Source organism: Trachemys scripta, chromosome 14 (genome assembly GCF_013100865.1).
Source record: "Trachemys scripta elegans isolate TJP31775 chromosome 14, CAS_Tse_1.0, whole genome shotgun sequence".
NCBI classification, from domain to species: Eukaryota; Metazoa; Chordata; order Testudines; family Emydidae; genus Trachemys; species Trachemys scripta.
In genome coordinates, this window is record NC_048311.1 from 3,428,817 (window position 1) to 3,452,912 (window position 24,096).

General features: G+C 46.4%; 1 pseudogene; it reads right to left on the bottom strand.

The window, feature by feature from the left end:
* Positions 1 to 4,837: 4,837 nt before the first annotated feature.
* Positions 4,838 to 22,843, bottom strand: LOC117887176 (annotated as a pseudogene).
* Between the last annotated feature and the right edge of the window lie 1,253 nt (positions 22,844 to 24,096).

Genomic DNA, 24,096 nt, shown 5'->3' on the forward strand with positions numbered 1-24,096 from the left:
GAGTTCATCACATATTGTCTTGGATAAGTTTGATGGGTTACCTTTGCCAGCATTCCCATATTTTGAGATATGGCCTGCTAAAAAATGGGTCAAACTGAGCCACAAGCTCCAACAATCCCAAGGAATTTCCATTCTGCAATGATCCAAATGTGTCATTTGATCCCCGGAAAGGCAGACCACGTTCAGCTAATGTTTGAATAACAGCTATAACACGCTGCAAGACATGTTGCCAGTATTCACGCTCCCCTTTAATTTGTTCTTCCAATTTTTGTGTCAGTCCAAATCACTGTCTTCGATTTAAATATGTCAACATTAAATCTCTGTGAGTAGTGCTATTTTCATGTTGTTCAATTAAAACAGTATTCTGTCAGTCACTAAATCCATCTGCAGCAAATCGGGATGTTGAAGGTTTATATGCAAAAAGTTTGCAAACAAAACGGTACACAGACCCAGTAGCCATTCTCGAGTGTATTTCTCACCATTCCCCGAAAAATATTTTTTGTGGACAATATCTTGTTTGTTTGCCATTGGTAAAAGTCCGACGTGATTTCTCAAATGGCCCAGTGTGGTGTTGACAGTCATTTGGTCCACGATCTATCCTGTAAGCTACATCATTGGTACTGAAATCAACCCACATACCAGGATCTTTTCTCCTATTATTTACAGCATGAGCAGGTTCAGTCTCTGACACATCCACACCTTCTAGAACAATGTCTGTTTTACTCCAGGAGTAGGATGGTCAGTTACAGTCTCTGATTTCCTTGCATTATTTCGATCTACGTCAGTAGGACGCCCCCCTGGTTTAGGTGGGGATAAGTAATAAAAAGAGAACAGAAAAATGGGGGAAGAGTGTGTAGTGGAATGTAAGGAAGTCTAACAAAGTTCTGATTTTTCCCATGATGACTACTTCGATGCTTTTTTTGAAATATCAAATATCAATGTTTTTGTTAAAATCTCATTTTTTTTTGGTGCCCCCTGCTTTGCTGGTGCCCTAAGCATGTGCTTAGTCTGCCTATTGGGTAATCCAGCCCTGCTTGGGATGCTCCCTCTTTGTGACTCAGCCCTCTGGTCAGGTCGCTATGACGTTTCCCCCTGCCAGGGTAGCAAATTCCCACCACACAAGCTGTGCAGACATTGTCTCAGACAGTTTTCCATTCCAACTCTCCAGGTCCTGTGCCACTTTCCAGCAGTTGGTAGTGGAGCCCAGGCCCACCCGCTACTCTGGATTCCAGCCCAGGGACCCTAAAATGAGAATTTCCAGATCTGCTCAATCTCAGACACTGTTGCTATTTCCCTGGAGTCCTTCCTACCCTACCTCTCTATCACCTGGCCAATATCTGGTTTAACCCTGGAGATTCCTCTGTTCCCCATGGCTACATCCCCCTCTAGGCCTCTTGTAAACTCTCTAATCTAGGGTAGGACCCCGTTGCTTACTCTCCCCTTGAATCTCTTCCTTGTCCCTGACCAACTCTCTTTCCCTCTAGGGAGTGACGGCAGAACTCCTTCTGCAGCCTCACTTCCTGGTTTTTATAATCTTATCCCAGCCGCTCCCGCACGTGGGCTTCATCTGCAATTAGTCATTATCAATCCCTGATTCACCTCCAGGTGCAGCACATAAGGTTAATTGGCCCCTTCTGGCCCATATTAACCCACTGAGGCCTTTGTGTGGGGTGGACACCCCATCACAGCTAACCTATATGAATCTCAAAGCCAAGCAGGGATTCATTTGCAGAATTATGTCCAGCAACGGGCCAGAGGGAGTGCTCAAGTCCATCATTGAGTTGGGGGCATGAAAACAATTTAGGTTAAAATTAACAATAGGGGGATTCACATTACTCTGTGAGAGCCAGGCATGCCAGAACAGGGGGAATCAGGGGGCCATGGCCCCATCACTTTTAAAAGTGGGTGGGATATGCTCTCCCACTTCTTACTGGCCATAAGCAACGGGGGGAGCGGGTGGAGAGGAGTGAGCGGGGCCAGAGTCTTGGGGCGAAGAGGCAGGGTGAGGGCAGGGCCTCGGGGGAATAGGTGGTGCAAGAGCAGGGGCTCAGGGAGAAGGGACAGCATGAGGGTGGGGCCTCAGGAAGAAGGGGTGGTGTGAGGTGTGGGGCCTCAGGGGAAGAGGCAGCATGGGGGGCAGCACCATGGTTCCCCCCTCACTTTTAGGGAGCTGCCGCTGCTCCTGGTGACAGTAGCCAGAAGTAGGGGAGCATAAACACAGCAGCAACACAGAGGAGTGTCACCATGGTGATGGGTGAGGTGCCGTTGGAGAAGGCCTTCAATCTCCCCTCAGCCTGGCATATCCTCAAGACGGCCACTGGGATGAAAACCATTCAAAAAGAAAAAAAAGTTATAGTTCCTCTAAATTTGGTAGGCATGTCACACTTTCTTTGATAATATCTGAGACATTTAATTTCACATTCTCTTGGGATTAACAGAATAAGAGACATCCTATTGGTGGAACAAGATACGTTATCCACATATAGAGAGATAGTATATCAGACTCATAAGGCAGACAAGAGTACAATTTTATTTCTTTGTTTATTTTTGGTTTGGTTTTGAATTTATGGTGAAAGAAAGGGAGTTCAAATTCTGGGGAGTATCAGGATATTTGACCAGTTCATCCTTCAGTTTCTTTAGGTTAAACAGCAAGTTATTTCTAGTCTATTCAACCCTACAGCTTCCACGCACATATCAGGGATTTAGTAAACTCAGAAGAGGCAATGGGCCAATCTGATCAGGAAATAAGGTTTTTACCCTTATTTGTCAATCTTCCAGGAGGGTGCTTCAATAACTACAGAAGAGAAAAAGGATTCCCCTAAATTTCTGAGAGAGTCTTGCCTCAGTAACTAGCAGTTGTTTGATGATCTTATTTAAACATTCCAGGTTTTATTCCTCAGGCAGGGATGAATGGGGGAGGACATAGGCACTATTTTGAGTAAACAGAGATGGGTGCAAGTTTCTTGCTGTGTCACTGAGCGGAGAATGGATTCAGATCACAGTTGCTGACTTTCACATGGTAAATAAGCACCCAGACTTTCACAATAAGCCAAAAATCAGGCTAATCCCATTTCAAAACAAGGCCAAAACAAGCCAATCCCTAAGAACCCCAACACTCTATGTTCCCCACAATGTGCAGTCTGGGACAGTGGTGGGCCCACTGTGCACCCCTGACTTTCTCCCCCTGGCTCCTCCTTGCCCTTTGCCCCTGCTTGCCCCCCTTGCCCCTCCTTGCTAGGAGTCGGTCAAAAAAAGAAGCAACAAGTTACAAGCCAAATAAGCAACAAGCTAAAAGCCAAAAACTAGCCAACAAGCAACTCACAAGTCAATTAAGCCAAAAACAAGCCCAATTTCTGTGTTTTTTTTCACGGGTTTGGCATGTCTGATTCAGATTTTAACCTTGCAGATTAGAAATGACTATAGGAATTGACAATATATTCAAGGGATAGCTGATATCTCTACACATTACACCTGATTCCATCCATGTTGACCATGGAATGACCATAATCAGGGTCAAAAATGAGGTCATTGGTTTCCTGCTATATGTTGCATTTCACTGGTGGACAGAGTGTGCAATGGAGGCACAACCCTGAACAGGGTGGGATGCAGAGTGACTTATCCCATCCCAGGAGAAGCCTCCTGTGAAATTTTGCCTCAAGGAGCTCTGAAGAAGTGCAGAAGCACTGCTGCCAGATTGGAGATCAAGGCATGTAGTGCTGACTGCAGCCTTCAGTTCTGCCTCTCCTCCCATTTTGGAAATGCTGGTGTGGCTGATAGGATCTGCAAGGGCTAGACTTGTTGGCCCTGGAAGTGGGAAACAATAGTCATTGTTTGCCTGCCAGCTAGACATGAGGCTAGATTGTGAAGCAGATTATTTGTCTCATCCGGGAACCAAGAACCGCCTTCAAACTCTGACATGGGCTACCTAGACCTTGAGGGTAGGGCGGCTAGGTGTTACCACGGCTACTCACTCATTCCTTCCCTTCTTAGGAGTAGGTGAGTGGATTGGGCAAAGCCTTGATTTTACCCTCTGGGGCTGAGCAGAGTGGCTGAGTGTGAAGGCATGCAGAGTTGTTGTAGCTAGGTTGGTCCCAGCATAACAGACAGATGAGGTGGGTGAGGTAATATATTTTATGGGACCCATAGGCATCGACTCCATGTGTGTTCCTGGGCTGGAGTAACTACAGAAAAAAAATAGTGGGTGCTTAGCACCTACCGGCAGCCAGCTCTCCCCCTCCCTCGCAGCGTCTCCCATCCGCCGGAGGCCCTGCCGATCAGCTCCTCATCCTCCCGCCCAGTGCCTCCCACCCACCGGGATCAGCTGTTCTGCGGTGTGCAGGAGGTACTGGGGGTAAGGGAGAGGAGTGCTTGGAGTAGGGGGCGGAACTGGGCAGGAAGAGGCGGAGTGGGGGTGGAGCAGGGGAGGGAAGAGGCAGGGCAGGAGTGGGGGCTTGGGAGAAGGGGTGGGGTGGGCGCAGGGCCTGGGGTGGAGCAAGGGGCATTGAGCACTTCCACGGCCCAGAGGAAGCCAGCACCTGCGATTGGACCAACTTCTGTGGTGAGAGAGAGCTGGAGAAGAGCTCTGTGTAAACTTGAAAACTTGTCTCTCTCACCAGCAGAAGTTGGTCCAATAAAAGATAATTACCTCACCCCTTCTCTCTGAATGTAAGCAGTCTAATGCCAGTGCAGACAGTTTATGCCTCCCCCCACCAGGGCTAAACCTAAAGTAACAATCTTGTAATGCCCGCTGATTAGCGGTGCACCTTCTAAATTCCCCAGTCAGTAGCTGATGCCTTTGTGCCTCCCCCAAGCACCCTTATTATTATTTTATCATCAATTATATTTTATTTTTCCTCAGCTCTTGCTGCTACTGCTTGGGTGATGCATTGATAATGCCATGGATGTTCCTTGCCACTCTCACAGCAGATTTCATAGCAGTTTCGATCCAGGCATGAGGCTGGGCTGTGAGTTCTCCTGCAAAATGGATCCTCCCTTCATTCTGAAACAAAGCTTTGAAGTAGTTGACAAACTGGTACGGGGTGAATGAAACATAGGGTCCCATGGAATATCTGTCCAGGCTCCATTTCTTGATCACATGCTTATCGCAGACACTCTGGATATAATTCTTGGGCATCTGGTGGATTTCTGCCAGGTCCCCCAGCACCACGTCAACACACTTTTCATCACTGAGGGGAATGAAGAATTCAGCATCATCGCCCCAGGTTTATGAAGCAAGAATCACCCCCACTCCACTGGAGAAATTGTGGCTGGGGTAGTAGATGAATCTGGATGGGCGATCAGTGATTGACCTCCCACACTGTATTCCCTCTTTCTCCCAAAACTTTTCAGTACAGACCAAAACAATCTTAGTAGCTTCTGAGTAGTGAATGGACCGCAGGCCATGGGCCTTGTTAGTTGAAAGAGGTGTTGAAAATTTAATAAGCCGTGTGGCTTTTGCCGTGGCCGTGACAAGAACGTAGTCAGACGTCACAGCCAAGGGGACCAATGCATCTGGCCTCTGGTAAAACACTCTCACTTGCTCATCCTCATTTAGTATCTTCACTACTGTGGAGTGAAATAGAACGCCCCCATGAATATACTGGTAGAAAGTATCAGGAAGCTGATTGAATCCCCCAGTGATCTCATCATAACTGAAAGAAAGGGGGAGAAAAGAGGATGGTAAGGCAACAACATCATTGGACAACAGTTATCTGAGAGAATGCCACAAGAACAACAAAGAGAGCTGTAAGGAGCTGCATAGTTGAAGATACAATCTAGCCCCGACTGAGTGCCAACTCCAACTTCTTTTATTATAGTAGAGTGCCAGGTCTGCTGCGGTTAAGATTAAGATCAACTATCTGTTTAAAGCTTGACTCTGCTAAATGTTCTAAAATCTGCATGATTACTCAAATTCCCTTGGAATTAGTTCTGCCTCATGGGGGTGTTGGGAAGCATTAATGATACTACTTTAGCATCATTTGAACTAGGTGGTTCTGAGATACAACAGAGTGATGCCCCAGTATGCCCATAACACATACACTCTGGAGATAATTACTGAATTTCATAGGATCTGACCCAGTTAGAAGCTATGGACACTGTGAAAGTGAACCTGGTTTTTAATGGCTAGAGAACTATAGCAACGAACACTTACCCTGTATGACAAGTCAGACCATCAGTGCCTACTTCAAAGAAGGCAACCGGCTGCATTGATAAGATGAGGTTGCTAGACAGTTAAATGTATTGAAAGATGGATGGATAGCCAGACAGATCCTACCAGAAGTACATGTCCCTTCCACATATAAAGCAAGTGAATAAAGATTCCTTTTTCCTTACCCCTTCTCAGAGAATGTAACATGGTTCATGACAGAGTGAAGAAATGACATCTGGAATTCACCATCTTCATTCATCAAGTCACCGATCATGTCGATGGCTCCTCTACTTAAATTTCCTTCTTTAATCAAATATTCCTGGGTGGGGAAGAGCGGAGAGGGTGGAAGGTGCATGCATATTATATCCCCATAGAGAATGACAGCCAAAGAGATACCTAATTTCAGTTGAACATAGGAATTATTCAATATCCATAAGGGATGAGCTGGAGTCAAACCTATCCAATATCCTACTCTGTAATTTGTCTGCTTCCTCATAAACAATCACTGAAGTAAGGCTGATGCTCACTTTCAAGACACAATCCCTCACCCAGTTTTGATTCATTGGGTGCAATCCTGACCCCCCCCCCAAAGTCAATGGGATCTTTCCCATTGATTTCAATGGGGCCAGGATTTCCCTCCTAGTGTCCATACCAAGATTTCATTGTTTTTGATTAAAAACCCATGATCTAGTCCACACCTCCTGCAGGGTAAAAAGTAATTGTGGATGGGTATACGGAGGCAGGTTCTCTCACTGAAATAATTGTGGATGGGGATACATAGGTGGATGTCACACAGAGCGCTGGGGTGGGAAGAAGAGATGCCAAATCAGTCACACCAAAGTGGAGGAGGGCACTACACAAACTCCCATACTACATATGCTCCCTAGGCATATGGGAGCACAGAGACTGTTCACTTTCTGCAGACTGGTGTTTTGGATAGAGAGAGGCAGAGAAGATCCATGGCCCTGCCCTCCCTCTGTCACTAAGGGGAATCCAGGGGACCACAGAGGGAAGAGTGCTGGGCTCCATGAAGATTCATGAGGCGAATGTGTTTCCTCCGCACAACCAGTAGCTTTCGGAGGATTCGGATGCATTATCTCCTACCATGGACTGTGTGCACATGGCAAGTACTATCCCACAAGGACTTCCATTGGCCAATGTGAGGAAAGACTTAGGAAATCAGGCATCTTTAGATTTAAAGATACTGGAATGCTAACTTCAATTACCTTGGCGGAAAAGGAGTCATATTTCTTTTTCAGAGCACTGCAGTCTGTGGGCACCTGGGTAGCAACCAAGAAAACAGTCATTTGTTTCATCATCACAGTTCTACCTTTAAAGATTTGTTATTTTCCCTGTTTGTGATCATGTACTTAGAGATGGTATCCTATTACGTATGCACAAGGAGGCAGGACATGAAATGACTGCTCAGGTGAAAGAGCTGTTAAGAATCTCTTTTAAATGGGGATAGGAGGGACAGCTTTTGTTTTCCACTCCTGCAGTTCTCCAAATGACTGAACTTCTTTCACTCAGGCTTTCTAAACAATACAAATAGACTAAAGGTAAAATGTTCAAATGTGGCGAAGTGAATCTGGGATCTAGCTCTCACTTTCAGAAGCGACAGGTACTTTAGGGGGTGCATTTTCAAAGGTATTTAGGCATCTAAACATGCAGATAGCACCTTCTGGGATTTTCAAAAGCACCTAAGTGCTTAATTCCCATTGAAATCCATGGGAGTATGGCACTTAAGTCTTTGAAAATACCGCTAGATTCACAAAAGAACTTATACTCAGCACCGCAATGCCTAACTTTTAGATGCCTACAAAATCAGTGGGATTCACGAAGGTTGAATTTGGCATTCAGGGTTATGTCTATACTGGAAAAAAACCAACAGCCCCGAAACTCATAGCTCCAAGTCTCAGAGTCTGGTCATGACTTGGGAATGCAGGGTTTGGGCCACAGGGATAAAAACAGCAATGTAGATGTTCCCTCTGGAGTCCTTGCTCTGAAATCCAGTGAGGGGAGAGAGTCTCAGAGCATGTGCTCCAGCCCAAGTAGGAATGTGTACACCAAAATTTTTAGGCCCACAGCTCAAGCCTCCTGCTCCCATGCCAACTGACCTGGGCTTTGACATTTGGCAACATGGGTTTTTCTTTGCAGTGCAGACATACCCTCAGGCTCCCTGCACAATGAGTGGAGGTAGACAGGCCTCTAAGAATGATATCCACAAAAGCCAGCACACAGACTAAATTAGTCAATGGGAGATGCCAAAGAGAGGGGTGTATCCGAAGTCCCACCCCTCTCAGGAAGTTCAGCACCTATGTCTGCTTGGGATTCTCAGCTGCGAGCCCTCTCCTGGAATCGGTCACCTCAGGTGTTTGTTGCAAGCAGTCGCACCAGCAGCCGCTTTGTAGCTTTTTGCCCCAGTAATTAGAGTGAGTCAAGAGGGGGGGGAGTGATAGCACCCCCTGGCCCATGATCCCACTCCCCAGGCTTCCTGCCTAGGGCAGGTGGAGGGTCTGTGCCTTGGCTCCCCACAGCTGCCTGGCCTCATTGCTCTTACCACTGGTTCAAGTCCCCTCTCTACCTGCTGAGGTGGAGGGATTTGAACAGGAGTCTCCCCACCTCTTACATAAATGCCCTGACTGCTGGGCGAGTGGATAGTCCCAATCTCTCTTGCTGAAGCTGTTCCATTTTGGAGGAATAGATAGTCATTGGAGCAGAGGGACTGGATCCAGAGTGTCCCAGCTGAGTGCCTTAACCATTGGATTACACAGTCATGCTCACTTGCTCCCTGCTTTGTCTCTTTTTATAATCTAGCCCCAGGTGCCTCTGCATCTATGAGCATAGGTTCTGACTTTTATTTCTTCCCGGGAATGCTCCACCTGGCTTTGTCCTGAGGTCCCTTCCCCTCTCCACCCCTCCCCCAAGGTCCTGCCCTTGCTCCACCTCTTCCTGTCCTCACTCTAACTCCAACCCAGAGACTCCCGCCACCCACTGCTCGCTGCTCTCTGCCCTCCCCCAAGTGCCCCCCCAGCATCAAACAGCTGATGGGCAGCACCCACAAAGAGCTGTGCTGCCCATCAGCTGTTTGATGCTGGGGGGGGGGGCACTTGGGGGAGGGCAGAGAGCAGCGAGCACCCACTATTTTTTTCTATGGGTGCTTGAGACCCTGATCACCCCCTGAGTCAGCACCTATGTCTGTGAGCACCTAAACACCTTTGAAAATCTGTCCTTTAAGAGTCTAAATCTCATGAGTTCAGATGTAACACTGCACTTGTGTGTGTGTGTGCACGCGCGCGCAGCTCCCAGATGTGCTCAGCACCTTGCAGAATCAGCTTCCCCTGATATGTCCTCCCTGGAGAGCTAACTTGGTTGACAGGTGCCTAGGTTAGCCTACCACGGGCGTGAGCAGCCACACTGCAAAGCCAAACCTGAAGTACTGTGTCCTTAATGATGTTGCATTCTCCCATGGATGTCTCTAGGACTTCTGGGGCCGGGTTCCATGGTTCTGTGTGAGGCAGTAAACTGAGCTCCTTTATGAGACTTTCCTTTGTTTGTCCTTCTTGGCACATGGGGGGGAGGGAGGGATTGTGGGATGGCATTGGAGAAATATCATCACTTGAGTGTTTTTTTAGCTTGTATCTTCACTGCCAAGTGGATAGGGTAATAGCTCAAGTGAAAGCAGAGCCCAGGCTATAACTCATACTACCAATCATGCCAGCTAGCCTGGGTTGAAAGGACCACTAAACTTGAATGAGAAAGCTGTGTGTGTGGATATGAAGGGGGCTTAGGACCAACAAGTAAAAGTCCAAGCTAATTCTTTAATGAAGAGAAACCCAAAGTGCATGAGTCCTTTCCACAACACACATACCTTATCCAGTGTCTGACGATAAAGCTCACTAGCTGATTTTCCTCTCTCTGTAGGGTGCAAAGGGTATTGCAAGATATCAGGGTTTCTTTCTACCTCTCCAGCTCTTGCCCTGATGTTGTTAACTAAATACCAAGTGTTGTCATCAGTATTGTAGAATGGGTTCAGTTTAAGTTTAAATTTGGTAATAAATTCATGCACATCCCTAAAAAGAAAGGAAAGGGGTGGGGGAAAACAGAGAAAAATGTCAAAACTGAAAAAAAATTTGAATTCACAATTCTCTTTTGGAAAAAAGGCAAAAAACAACCACCCCAAACTGTTTGCTTGAGAAATTTTGACCACCTCTCCCAGCAATGTCCTCTCCCTCTCAACACAGCTTTCTGACACCTCTCATCTTTGATCTACAGACACAGCCATGTTGTGGTCGTACGTGCAGCTGCCTCTGAAGCTACGAGTTAATTTTGGTTGACTGAGGTTCCCATTGTCTCTGTAGGCTGTCCCACTCATCTGTGTTGATTCCAGCTCAGTTCTTAATGGTGCTTTCCTACCATCCGAGGCATCTCCATGACCTAAACAGCTCATGCTTCCTGCTGTATTCTAGGGGAAGCATTTTAAACCAGATGCATCCATGGTTATCACTCAAGAACATCCATGATCCAAAAACAGAACAGCTTACAAAGAAGGTATGAAAAGAACCATGCCTGGAAGATGGCAGGCTGGGGTCTCTATGCGGCCAGAGCAGGGTTACTTTGGGAGTTTATATCAGGGGTGGGCAAAATTTTTGGCCCAAGGGCCACATCTGGGTGGGGAAATTGCATGCAGGGCCATGAATGTAGGGCTGGGGCAGGGCCTTGGGGTGTGGGAGGGAGTGCGGGGTGTGGGATGGGATGCGGTGTGCAGGAAGGGGCTCAGGGCAAGGGGTTGGGGCAGAGGAGGGGTGCAGGGTGTACGAGGGGCTCAGGGCAGGGGGTTGGGGTGCAGGAGGGGGTGCAGAATGTGGGAGAGGGCTTAGGGCAGGGGTTTGGGGTTTCGTGGGGTTTGGGGTGTGGCAGGGGGCTCAGGGCAGGGGTTTGGGGTGCAGGGGGGTGTGGCAAGGTCTCAGGGCAGGGAGTTGGGGTGCGGGTTCTGGCCCGGCGCTGCTTACCTGAAGTGGCTTTGGGGTGGCAGCAGCACACACCTGGGCCAGGGCAAGTTCCCTGCCTGCCCTGACCCCACGTCGTGCCACTCCCAGAAGTGGCCAGCACCACATCCCTGCAGCCCCTGGGGGATGAGGGGCAGAGGGCTTTGCGCACTGCCCTCACCTGTGGGTACCTCCCTCGAAGCACCCATTGTCTGCAGTTTCCCATTCCCAGCCAATGGGAGTTGCGGGGGGCGGTGCTTTCAGGCAAGGGAAGTGCACAGAGCCCTCTGCCCCTCCTTCCCCGGGGTTGCAGGGACGTGTTGCCGGCCACTTCTGGGAGTGGTGCGGGGCCTGCAGCACCACGGGGGTGGCCATTCCGTGGGCCAGATCCAAAGCCCTGACAGACAGGATCCGGCCCACGGGCCGTAGTTTGCCCACCCCTGGTTTATATGGTCCCAAATACTTTGACTTCTTGTGAGTTCAACCTTAACTATTGATTTCCTGAGTTATTAATTATTTCCCCCCCTGACTGCAATGTTCTAGCTGGATTTTAACTTTCATTTGTTGATATGTGCACCCTACCTTCAATTTCACTTTACATCTCAATTGTGGTGTGGTTGTTATAATGCAGTGCTTTTCAACCATTTTAGGCTGCCTACCCCTTTCCAAATAATGCAGGCCAGGGGTTCTCAAACTGGGGTCGCCAAGACTGGTGTTAGACTTTCTGGGGCTCAGGGCCAAAGCCAAAGCCTGAGCCCCACCACTTGGGGCTGAGGCTGAACCCTGAGGGCTTCAGGCCTGGGCAGGAGGGTTAAGGTTACATGCCCGCCCCCCAGGGCAGAAGCCTTTGGGCAGCTATGGCCACCCCACCCAGGTTGGCATGGCTTGGATGGGCTCGGGCTTCAGTTCTCCCCTCCTGAGGTCATGCAGTAATTTTTGTTGTCAGAAGGGTGTCACGGTGCAATGACATTTGAGAACCGCTTATAGTCTACTGCTTACCCCATCTGAGATAAGTTCATAATATACCCTTGTTGGAAAACTCTAATACTTGTTGGTAAATATTTTAAATGTGGATGCATGTGTGGGTTTTTTTCTATGCACTTGCAGAGACCTGAATTAAAATTTGACTTATATTTTCTGAAACAGAGTTTAGCATATTAGAGCTTTTGATGCTTCAGTAAAAAAATAATAATTGACTAATGTTTGGTGAATCCCAAATATTACATTTCCTGGGGGTTTTCACTTCTTAGTCTTTATTAAAAGGTCAATTTGCATAATTACATAAAAAGGATCTTTGCTGGCACCTGGGCTCCTGGCTAATGGCATTTTGGGCTGTATACGTAGGAGCATTGCCAGCAGATCGAGGGTTGTGATCATTCCCCTCTATTTGGCATTGCTGAGGCCTCAGCTGGAGTACTGTGTCCAGTTTTGGGCCCCACACTACAAGAAGGATGTGGAAAAATTGGAAAGGGTCCAGAGGAGGGCAACAAAAATGATTAGGGGGTTGGAGCACATGACTTATGAGGAGAGGCTGAGGGAACTGGGATTATTTAGTCTGCAGAAGAGAAGAATGAGGCGGGATTTGATAGCTGTTTTCAACTACCTGAAAGGGGGTTCCAAAGAGGATGGATCTAGACTGTTCTCAGTGGTACCAGATGACAAAACAAAGAGTAATGGTCTCAAGTTGCAGTGGGGGAGTTTTAGGTTGGATATTAGGAAAAACTTTTTCACTAGGAGGGTGGTAAAGTACTGGAATGGGTTACCTAGGGAGGTGATGGAGTCTCCTTCCTTAGAGGTTTTTAAGGTCAGGCTTGACAAAGCCCTGGCTGGGATGATTTGTTTGGGGATTGGTCCTACTTTGAGCAGGGAGTTGATCTAGATGATCTCCTGAGGTCCCTTCCAACCCTGATATTCTATGATTCCCCCACCCATTGCTGCAAACTCCCTTTCACAGCCTCGAACCCCAGACCTGCCCCACTCCTCACCTTTTGACCAGTGGTCCCTGTAAGCCGCATGGTTCGGTGGCCTCCCAAGAGAGATTCAAGTGCCATGCAGTTGATTAGCAGAGCTATGCACCTCCAGCTGGTAGCATGTGTTCAGGTGCTCACCCCGCCCCCTGCTTTGCAGCCATGTTGCTCCTGCAGCTGCTCCCGGGACCCTCCCAAAGGCTGTTCAGAGTGGGGGGTGGGGAAAGGAGGGTGTTGATGTCAGGGTGTCCCCCTCTCCCAGCCCCTGTACCCCATCTCCACAGAGCAGGGTAGAGGGGACAGGGATCAGGACTTGCAGAAGTTCTGAGGTCTGAACAAGCCTTCGGGTGAGTGAGTGCCTTAAAGGGACAGCGTACAGTCTCTCAGAGACTTTCCCAGCAGCCAGCACACACAATCTCTGTCTCTGTCGGTCTCGCTCTCTCACACTCACTCACACACACACTCACACACACTCACTCACACAGTCTCTCCCCCTCCCCCCTGCCTATGTACCCCATCTCTGCAGAGCAGGGGAGAGGGGACATGGTTCAGAAGGAGGCGAGCTTTCAGTGAGTGCCTTAAAGAGACAGCAGATGGGCATCTCTCAGAAACTTCCCCAGGAGCCAGCATGCATGCACACGCGCACACACACAGAGTCACACACTGTGCCTCACACACACAGAGTCTCTGTGTGTCTCACACACAGTCTGGGAGTCACCACACACACACACACACACAGACACACACACACACTGTCTGTGTCACACACCTCCCAACACTGCTGGTTTTGTTGTTAATTCTTGGTACTTCCTGCAATGCACATATGTTCTCTGTAATTTTATTCTTTCAAAGTGTGTTATTTTAGTTTTTTGACTGGTCTATGTATTTCATAATTTTTATTTCGCTCTTACACTTAAAGTTAATTATTTGAGTAGTGAGTTCTAAAATGCCTAACTTGTCTTGGCTAGTGTAATTATTCCTATTGGTAACTTTTTAAAAGTATATATTATATCTAGGTTATTTGTTTCTACTGGTGGCACACATCTGTACATTACCTTGGTGCACATAACAAAATTCATTCCGCATACGGGTGGAAAAATTAAGAGGGATCATTGCTCTTGACCCTGATGTCCCTGGCCCTGGCGCCCTGGGTGGTCACCCACCCATAAGGCCAGCTCTGCATCTACTTGCCCTGCCTGATAGCCTGCACAGGGGAGTTTGCAGGTGTTCATCTCTCCAGTCCCCTCCCAATCCTGGTCTGTCTGCCATTAATTTTTTTTCTCCCATACTCAAAGACAAGAGCTCGAGTAGCCCTAGGGGTATGCATTCCCCAGTTTAAAAGCCACTGTTATAATGGAATGTTAAATTGTATTATAATGTTTAACCACTAGGTGGTGAGGTGTGTACCATACTTTATGAGAACTGGGAACAGCCATAGCTGGCAGTATATTAACGATCTCTTTAAAGGCCCACATCTCTTGGAACTCTGAGATGGAAGCTTTGTAACCAGTCAGTATCTGGGACATGGGGTGTGCGCAAGGAGGTGGGGCGGCAGGGGCACGGTCCCACCCCAATAATCATTGGGGGCACAGAACTTCTCCAGCCCCAGGGCCACGGAGGCAGGGAAGATCGAGCTCTTGCCAGGACTGGGTGGAGGGGGGGGGAGATCGAGCTCCTCCCATGGCTGGGTGGGGAAGGGGGGCATTGGGCTCCTCCCGGTGCTGGAGGAGGAGGAGGGGCAGCGAGCTTCTGTGCCTCCCCAAAGGGGTCAAATTTAAATTCCTGTGCTCACCCCTGGGTAGATGACATGGGTCAGAAGTTAAGGCAGTCTAACAGGTGCCAGAGGAAAACAGAAGCAGCAACAAAAGTTGTAAGCAGAAAAAAAAAAAAGAAACAGCAACAAAGGTTGCAGGGTCACTAACATTAACATGTCACTCCTCAATGCCCTGGAGAACTTCAGCTTTGACAAACCTTCAGAATGGATAGACTGGATGCAAGATTTTGCTTTGCAACCAAACTACACAAGGAAACTGACAATATTCATGGTTCCTATTTAATTTATGCTCTGAGGAAGTTGGCACAGCATAGCTTTAAAATCTTTTTTCTTTACTGAAGACAGATGCAAAGTTGACTATGAAATAGTTCTGCCTATGATTGATGCATACTTTATACCTCAGAGAAATGAGACTTATGAAAGATCATATTTTCACCAGAGAATTCAAGAACAAGGGAACAATGATTAATCTTTTATCAGAGTTTTCCATATATTGGCAGAAAACTGATCTGGGGACCATAAAACCTGAAAATATCAGAGATAGATTGACCACAGGGCTTACAGGTGAAGTCATTCACAGCAACTACAATTAAAAACAGACTTAACCCTACACATAGCTATTCAAAGAGCAAAGCAGTCTGACATTACAAAACCGCAAAACAAACATGCCAAATGGGAAAAATGAGAAACTAGCTTAGAAGTGAAAAGAACGAGGAGTACTTGCGGCACCTTAGAGACTAGCAAATTTATTTGAGCATAAACTTTCGTGGGCTAAAACCCACTTCATCAGATGCATGCAGTGGAAAATACAGTAGGAAGAGATATATACACAGAGAACATGAATGGGTGTTGCCATACCAACTCTAATGAGACTAATCGATTAAGGTGGGCTATTATCAGCAGGAGAAAAAAAAACTTTTGTAGTGATAATCAGGATGGCCCATTTCCAGCAGTTGACAAGAAGGTGTGAGTAACAGTAGGAGTTAAAAATAAGCATGGGGAAATAGTTTTACTTTGTGTAGTAACCCATCCACTCCCAGTCTTTATTCAAGCCTAATTTAATGCTGTCAAGTTTGCAAATTAATTCCAGTTCTGCAATTTCTTGTTGCAGTCTGTTTTTGAAGTTTTGTTATTGTAATATTGTGACTTTTAGGTCTGTAATCGAGTGACCAGGGAGATTGGAGTGTTCTCCGACTGGTTTTTGAATGTTATAATTCTTGACGTCTGATTTGTGTCCATTTATTCTTTTACGTAGAGACTGTCCAGTTTGGCCAATGTACATGGCAGAGGGGCATTGCTGGCACATGGTGGCATATATCACATTGGTAGATGTGCAGGTGAACGAGCCTCTGATAGTGTGGCTGATGTGATTAGGTCCTATGATGGTGTCCCCTGAATAGATATGTGAACAGAATTGGCAGTGGGCTTTGTTGCAAGGATAGGTTTCTGGGTTAGTGTTTTTGTTGTGTGATGTGTGGTTGCTGGTGAGTATTTGCTTCAGGTTTGGGGGCTGTCTGTAAGTGAGGAATGGCCTGTCTCCCAAGATCTGTGAGAAGGAGGGCTCATCCTTCAGGATAGGTTGTAGATCCTTGATGATGCGCTGGAGAGGTTTTAGTTGGGGGCTGAAGGTGACGGCTAGTGGTGTCCTGTACTGTCTTTGTTGGGCCTGTCCTGTAATAGGTGACTTCTGGGTACTCTTCTGGCTCTGTCAAACTGTTTCTTCACTTCAGCAGGTGGGTAGTTGTAAGATTGCAATCGTAAAAGTCGCAGTATTACAACAACAAAATTTCAAAAACAGACTGCAACAAGAAACTGCTGAATTGGAATTAATTTGCAAACTTGACACCATTAAATTAGGCTTGAATAAAGACTGGGAGTGGATAGGTCATTACACAAAGTAAAAAACTATTTTCCCATGCTTATTTTTAACTCCTACTGTTACTCACACCTTCTTGTCAACTGCTGGAAATGGGCCATCCTGCTGATAATAGCTCACTTTAGCTGATCACTCTTGTTATAGTGGGTATGGCAACACCCATTTTTTCATGTTCTCTGTGTATATATATCTTCCTACTGTATTTTCCACTGCATGCATCCGATGAAGTGGGTTTTAGCCCACAAAACCTTATGCTCAAATAAATTTGTTAGTCTCTAAGGTGCCACAAGTACTCCTCGTTCTTTTTGCTGATAGAAACTAACATGTTTACAACTCTGAAACCTGTCACAATAGCTTAGAAGTGGTAAACAGCATAAGTGCTACAAGTCTTTATCCTAAGGATATGAGGGACAAATTCCAGTTAAATGACATGACTGCATACACAAGACGTGGAAAATTTCATAGCCCAAGAAATGTATTTCCAGACAAAACAGCAAGATATAATAAATGCACAAAATATGGACATTTTGCTGCTGTTTGCCACACAAAAGCAGTCAGAGAGTTGACTCGTATTGCAGACAATCAAGAACCAGTGTTTCTGGGGATCTACCATGAGTAATGACACTGAGTGTGCCTTGAGAGTGGAACCGAATATTCCTGGCAAGACTATTGACATTAAAATTGACTCAGAAGCACACATGAGAGTCATATCAGAAGGGACATACAGTCACCTTCAACCCCTCAGAGCTGAAATCACCGGATACAGGTCTGACTAGCCCTGGAGGTATTCTGAACTGCATGCACCAGTTCATCACAGAACTAAGTTACAAAGACAAAAGCTATGCATCTAGACTACATGTGATCAAGGATCAAAGACCAACAACCTTCTTAGCCACAGTGTGGCAGCCATTAAATAATAATAATAATAATAAAATAAATGGAGATATACCTACCTCATAGAACTGGAAGGGACCCTGAAAGGCCATGGAGTCCAGCCCCCTGTGTTCACTAGCAGGACCAAGTACTGATTTTGCCCCAGATCCCTAAGTGGCCAACTCACAACTCTAGGTTTAACAGGCTAATGCTCAAACCACTGAGCTATCCCTCCCTTAGTGGGAATGGTGGAAGAACTCAATGGAGTATTTGATGATATTGGACTTTTGAAAGGAAATCCAGTACAAATAACCTTAAGAGACAATACTGAATCATATAGAATAACAGCACTTCTACCAAACAGACCTTGGAATAGACTAGCTGTAGATTTATGCAAATTTAGAGGACATCATTATCTGGTTGTAGTGAACTATTTTTTCAAGGGACATACAAATAATGTACTTAAAGAATGACATATGTCAGAGTGTTATTGAAAAACTGAAGTGCACTTTTACGTGTTTTGGTATTCCAGTAGTGATGGACAATGGGCTACAATTCACTGCAGTGGAATTTAAAGAATTTAAAACAAAATATGATTTTGATCATATTACTAGCAGCCCACATTGCCTACAAGTGAATAGAGAGACAGAGAGCTGTATGGACAGCCAAGAAAATCCTACAGCAGGAAGATCCATTCCGTGCTCTTCTGAGCTAGAGATCAACACTAACAACAGCTAATGGATATAGTCCAGCTCAACTCCTGATGGGAAGACAACTCAGAACTACTGTTTTGACTTTGAAAAAGTACCTGTCTTCAAAATGGCCAGAAAGAACGTAGCCAAATCAGATTAAAAGGCAAACACTTTTACAATATATGTCACTTAGTTAGAAAACTGCCCATTTAGAACCTGGTGACTGTGTTTTGGCTGAACTTAATAGAGGAAAAGGATGAAGAATTCCAGCTATCAAAATGAAAAAAAGAATTAATTGCCCAGATCATATGTGATTGAGGCTGACAGTGGAGAGTTCAACAGAAATCATCAAAATGTACAGTTAATCCCATAGAAAGAACAAACAACAAAGCAAACTCATCAGATTCAGAGCAAGAAGAAGACTCGAAGATACCTAACCAACCACAGCCAGTCATTGCAAGTTATGGACAGCTAGATGGTCAAATTGTGATGCTTTTGGATTGTGTAATTAGAAAGCCAGTATGATTCAGAGATACGTAACAGACTGATCCATACCAAACTTTAATGATAGCACAATAGTGTAAATTTTGCAATGGTGGGAATGTAAGACTTAAAAGGGGAGATGTGTTAGAATGCTAAACTGTACTAAAATATTTAGCCAGTATGTGGTGTGGTGTGTATCACATCTTATCTGAGCTGAGAATAGCCATAGCTGACAGTGTATTAAAGATGGCTTAAAGCAATGATAGTCAGACTGCAGCTTGCAAGTGGCTCTTTACTGTGTCTCCTGTAGCTTTTTGCAGCACATGATATTAAAACACTGTGATTTAATTATTAACTAATCTAAGTTATTAACCAATTTTGATGCTATTAACAAATTAAATTATCAACTTGCAATAAATTATTAACTTATTTGCGGAGAGAATTAAGATTATATATATATAATTCGCACAGCAAATTTATATAAAAATACTAAATATTTCCCATCATATTGTTTAAATGTGTCTAGTACTATAGTAAATGAAACAATGAAATCACACTACTGTGGCTCTTTTGGGTAATGTTGATCGCTAGTTTGGCTTCTGAACCACTGAGATCTGAGTATCACTGTCATAAAGGGTCCACATCTCTTGGATCTCTCTGGGGTGGGACCTCTGTACCCAGTCCATAGCTGGTATGTGACAGATGTGTACTCCAAGAGCATACCAGGAAGCAAATTGTACCTCTAATTTCTGGTTACCCCTTTGCCTAAGGGGGAATTAATCTTTGGTTCACCCTTTGCTTCAGAAGGAATTTATCTGGGCCAATCCTAGGCACTGCCCCACTAAGCTGGTTTAGCTACACTCGCTGGCAGAGTAGAGAGCCATAGCGCCAGTCCACTCCCTGCTTCTCCCCACCCATTTGCAACCCACCTGTTCTGGAAGAGTAACAGCCCCTCAAAGATATCTCTCTCCCCTGCACAGAAACTGACAATGTGAGACAATGCAGGTGGTCCACGCAAGGCAAGAAGGGGGCACCTTAAGCTCATCAGATACAAGCCCTTCATTATTTTTTTTCTAGGAATTAGCATAAAAATCTTAAAACTGAGGCTTCTCCTTTTATGAACAGTATTGGTGGCTGAGACGGGGTAAATGTATTACCTGTGGTGTTTGGGCAAACACATGGGTCCAAGGTCCACATGCCAGCTTTTGTCCTTATTGTGATAGGTCATGATGCGTCCTCCCACGCGATCACTGGCTTCCAGAATCAGAACCTAAAAACAAAACATAGGCCATGGTTTTCTTTCACTTGCCAGTTTGTAATGGCGAGTTTCACAAAGGGACTTACGTGCCTAAATCCCAAATGTAGGGGCATTCACAAACCTCCCGCTCATCTGCCACTGAATCTTTCAAGCATCTAAAGTCACTCAGTGCCTACATTTTCACTGTAAAAGTTCCCTAAGTACCTAAGGTTCTACTCGGGGATGAGTAGGAATGCAAAACTTAAAGGGAGAGATGTGATGGAATGCTGCTTCCCTCTAGGTATCTGAACACCTATGCCCCAGAGCCATCTATGAACTGGGGGAAGATAGGTGTACTTCTACACAGCTCATCAGCAGGGCCCAACTCAGTCGCCATGCTCAGAGAAAGGGACACCTACATCAGACTATCCCATTGCCCAGTAGTCAGGGCACTCTTTTGAGAGGCGGCATCAGGGCCAGCGTTATGGGTGGGTGATGTAGGTGACTTCGCAGGGTGCTGTGATCATGGGGGCGCTGTGGTCAAGAGGCAAGTAGCGGGGTGGGCCTGGGTTATGAAGCCACAGAAAGGAGCTTGGAACAATGGGGGGGGCAGGAGGCAGCAGGACCTGGGGGCAATAGAAGGGGATGGATGGGGAGGCAGCAGGTGCCAAGGGCAATGGGGGAATCGATGGGGTGCCCAGGGAGGCAGTGGAAACCAGGGGTGCCAAAATACAGGTTAGCCCAGGGTGCCCTTTCCCTTAAAACCAGCCCTGTGTGGTAGATCCCTGTTCAAATCTCTTCTCTCCCTCCTCCCCCCCATGCACAGGGGAGAATTGAATCAGAGTTTCCCACCTCCCAGATGAATACCCTAATCACTGGGCTGGAAGTGATGAGGGAAGTCCTCCCGTTCCTCCCATCTCTGGCTCTTTTGTGTGAACTCATCCGTGTGGCCTGAGCTCTGAGCACAGATTGGATCCCTTAGGGGGAGGAATGATGACCTTCCCCTGTCCCACTGGGACAAGGGGGCCAGGGGCCTAGAGGTAGGCTGCAGTGCGCATGCTCACAGACAAAAATATAGGCGCCCTCAAATTTAGGCATCAAGTGAGTTTAGGCATCTAGAAGGTTCAGGGACAACTGAGCAGGGGTTTTGCAAATCTCACTGGGGCCTGATTCTGGGAGTTAGGCACCTAAAGTTGCAGTTAGGCTCCCAAGTCCTTTTGTGAACCTAGCCCCTTAACTTTAACTCAATGAACTTTGTGTCTGGAAAAGAGAGTAATATACTGCTTGCGTGCATAGAGCACCCAGCTCACTGAAATTCACCTTGTTTTTTTCTTCAGCATTGTTTTCTCTGTAAAAACAATCAGATCATTTCAGAGAAGCACTGATTCCCTGGTCTGTCTCTGGCTCCTCTCGATCATTATTACCTGGCAGCCAGCATCTTGCAGCAGTTTGGCAGCAGTGAGTCCACTTATTCCTGCCCCTACGATCACCACCTTCTTTGAACGACACCCTTTTTCCAACCCATTTTTGGCAATAGCCACCAGTTCTTCATAGTTGGGGTCAGTAAAGCATTTTTCCCACTCCTTCAGTTTGCTAGAGAGACTCTCCCAGCTTGGTGCTACCACAAGGAGTAAGCACTGAAGAAGTACTAGAGACAGATATACAAAGAAAACAGATGACACAAATGGAGAAAGAAACTCATTCTTTCATGGAGCTCAGTAACATCACGGATGCGATATCCCTGAGGTCTAGGAAGAGGTTAATAACCTCAGATTCTGGAGTTTAGCTATATTAACAGAGAGGGAATGTACTACTATGGAAGAAGTCAGTTGTGTGATAGCATTATCTTTATCTTTTTACAATATTTTTCCCTAATCCAGAAGTAAAATGAGCCAGAACTAATAAGAAAGTGATAAGAAGAACAGGAGTACTTGTGGCACCTTAGAGACTAACAAATTTGTTTTCCTTGAAAATATTTCAAAAGAAGTGTACAATTTTCTTTTAAAGTCTCATGGAATTTTTTTTTTGACAAATTTTTTTTTCCAAGCTGTTTCCAAAGTGTTTCCGTTTTTGAAGGAAAAACAAACCAACCAACCAACTGATAATATTGAATTTTTCATTACAAATGATTTGTTCATCATACATATTTGTTAATAATCAATTCAATTTTGTGCCCATTTTTTTCAAACTATACATTTTGAACAGCTCTAACATTAACTTAGCTTGCCAGAAATGCACCCCTCAATGGTGACTCAAAGGAGCTCTTTCTAAGAACACTTTGCAGGAGTTTTGCAGGATCAGGACCTTGGTTTTGAGTAAATGTATTTAAAACCTACAGGGCTTCCCTATTCCTTATTATAGGATTAATTTAGAACATTGATGTCTGTTGATATGGTGAAAATACAGTCCACTCTTAACATTTCAACTGAGTCCAAGAGCCATGTTAAAGCTTTGGTCAGAGCAGGATTATTATACCCATGATACAATTGGTCTTTCTGTGTAACTTTGTGGCACAGTGCAACCAAAAATACACCATTGGTGCTGTTTTCCCCAAATTCACATTGCCACACTTAACAAGGAGTAATGGTTTCTGGGAGAAAATCAACTGAGAGAGAGAGAGAGAGAGAGAGAGAGAGAGAACAGAAATACAATAATGAGAAAAAGAGAGAGAGGAAAAAGTTATGAAACAAGAAACTAGTGAAATATTAAGCAATTGACAAAGTAAGATGTGCCCAAAAAGGCAAAGTACCCCATTCTTCCACAAAAGTTTCAAAAGAAGAAATTTCACTCACAGAACCTGTCCATGTTCAAACTGGCAGCCCAAGTCATCAAGTGAGCTGTATCCTTTTGAACACAGAACTAGGCTGGCTGATAAATATCCTAGGGGAACCTGTTGGTTCTGTATCGAATGAAACTGGGAGAACTGACTGTCACAAGGAATCACAGGACCACATCCTAGGAGCTGATCAGCACTGCCTCTGGCTTACTCTGGGTAAGCCAGTGTTTTCCAGGCATGTGGGACTCAGAAACAAAGGAGGGGTGGGTAATGGGAGGCTCAATCTTATGCCAGACACCTCTGAATTAAGTAGCTCCCCATTTTTCCCTGGAAAGCACCCATGTTTCCATCCAACTCCTCTTGCCCCCTGTAATCTCTCTGTCCTCCAAACCCTATCTGCTTAAATAAGTCATGATTTTGGTCATGGGTGGCATGTGAAATGCGTGTTTGGGGAGGCTAGCCCCCACCCCCACCCCATCTGCCCAAGGCTCATCCCCCACCCCTTCCACTCCCCGCTGGAGCCCAGAGCCCCCCACTGTGGCCACTAGTCCCTCACCCCAGGCATGGCCCCAGCCAGTGCCCCCAGACGTGGAGCACCAGGCGGGTGGGCAGCATGGCCCCAGTCCTGGAGCACCAGGCGGGTGGGCAGCATGGCCCCAGGCTTGGAGCTTGGGGTGGGCGGCAGCCTGACCCCAGCACCTTCAGCCCCCCAGCCCCAGAAGGCCAGGCAGGTGGGTGGCATGGGCCGTGGCCCCAGCACCAGCCCAGGCCACACCCCTGGTATGGGGGAGGAAGAGCTGCAGAGCAGGAAGCAGGAGGGTGCATGGGGGCAAAGTGGGAGCAGGGCCACCCCTGGCTGTTTGGGGAGCCTCAGCCTTCTCCAGCCTTTGATACCCACCGCCCATGGTTTTGGAGCTTTACTGCCTTCTTCATAGCCTTTCGCTGTATGCGCTTGTGGCAAAGTTGCTGCCCCAACACACCCCATCTTGGCTGGCTGTAGTATGGCTGCACCTTTTGCCTCAGTTTCCTCCACTTTCTTTTGGCCTGTGCCAGCTGTAGAAGGGACCTGGCCCTCAAGCTGGACAGCTTTATAGAGTCCTGCCCTTCTGGAGCCACAGCAACCTGTCCCCAAGTCCTAAAGTAACACATACAAACCCCAAACCTTCCCCACACCTCATCCCAGGCTCCTTTGACTCCCACAGCCCCACTGTCCAGGGGCTGGCATGCTCTTCCCCTCACTCGGGGGTTCAGGCAGCACTCTGTAGCTCGGCAGAGTTCCTGT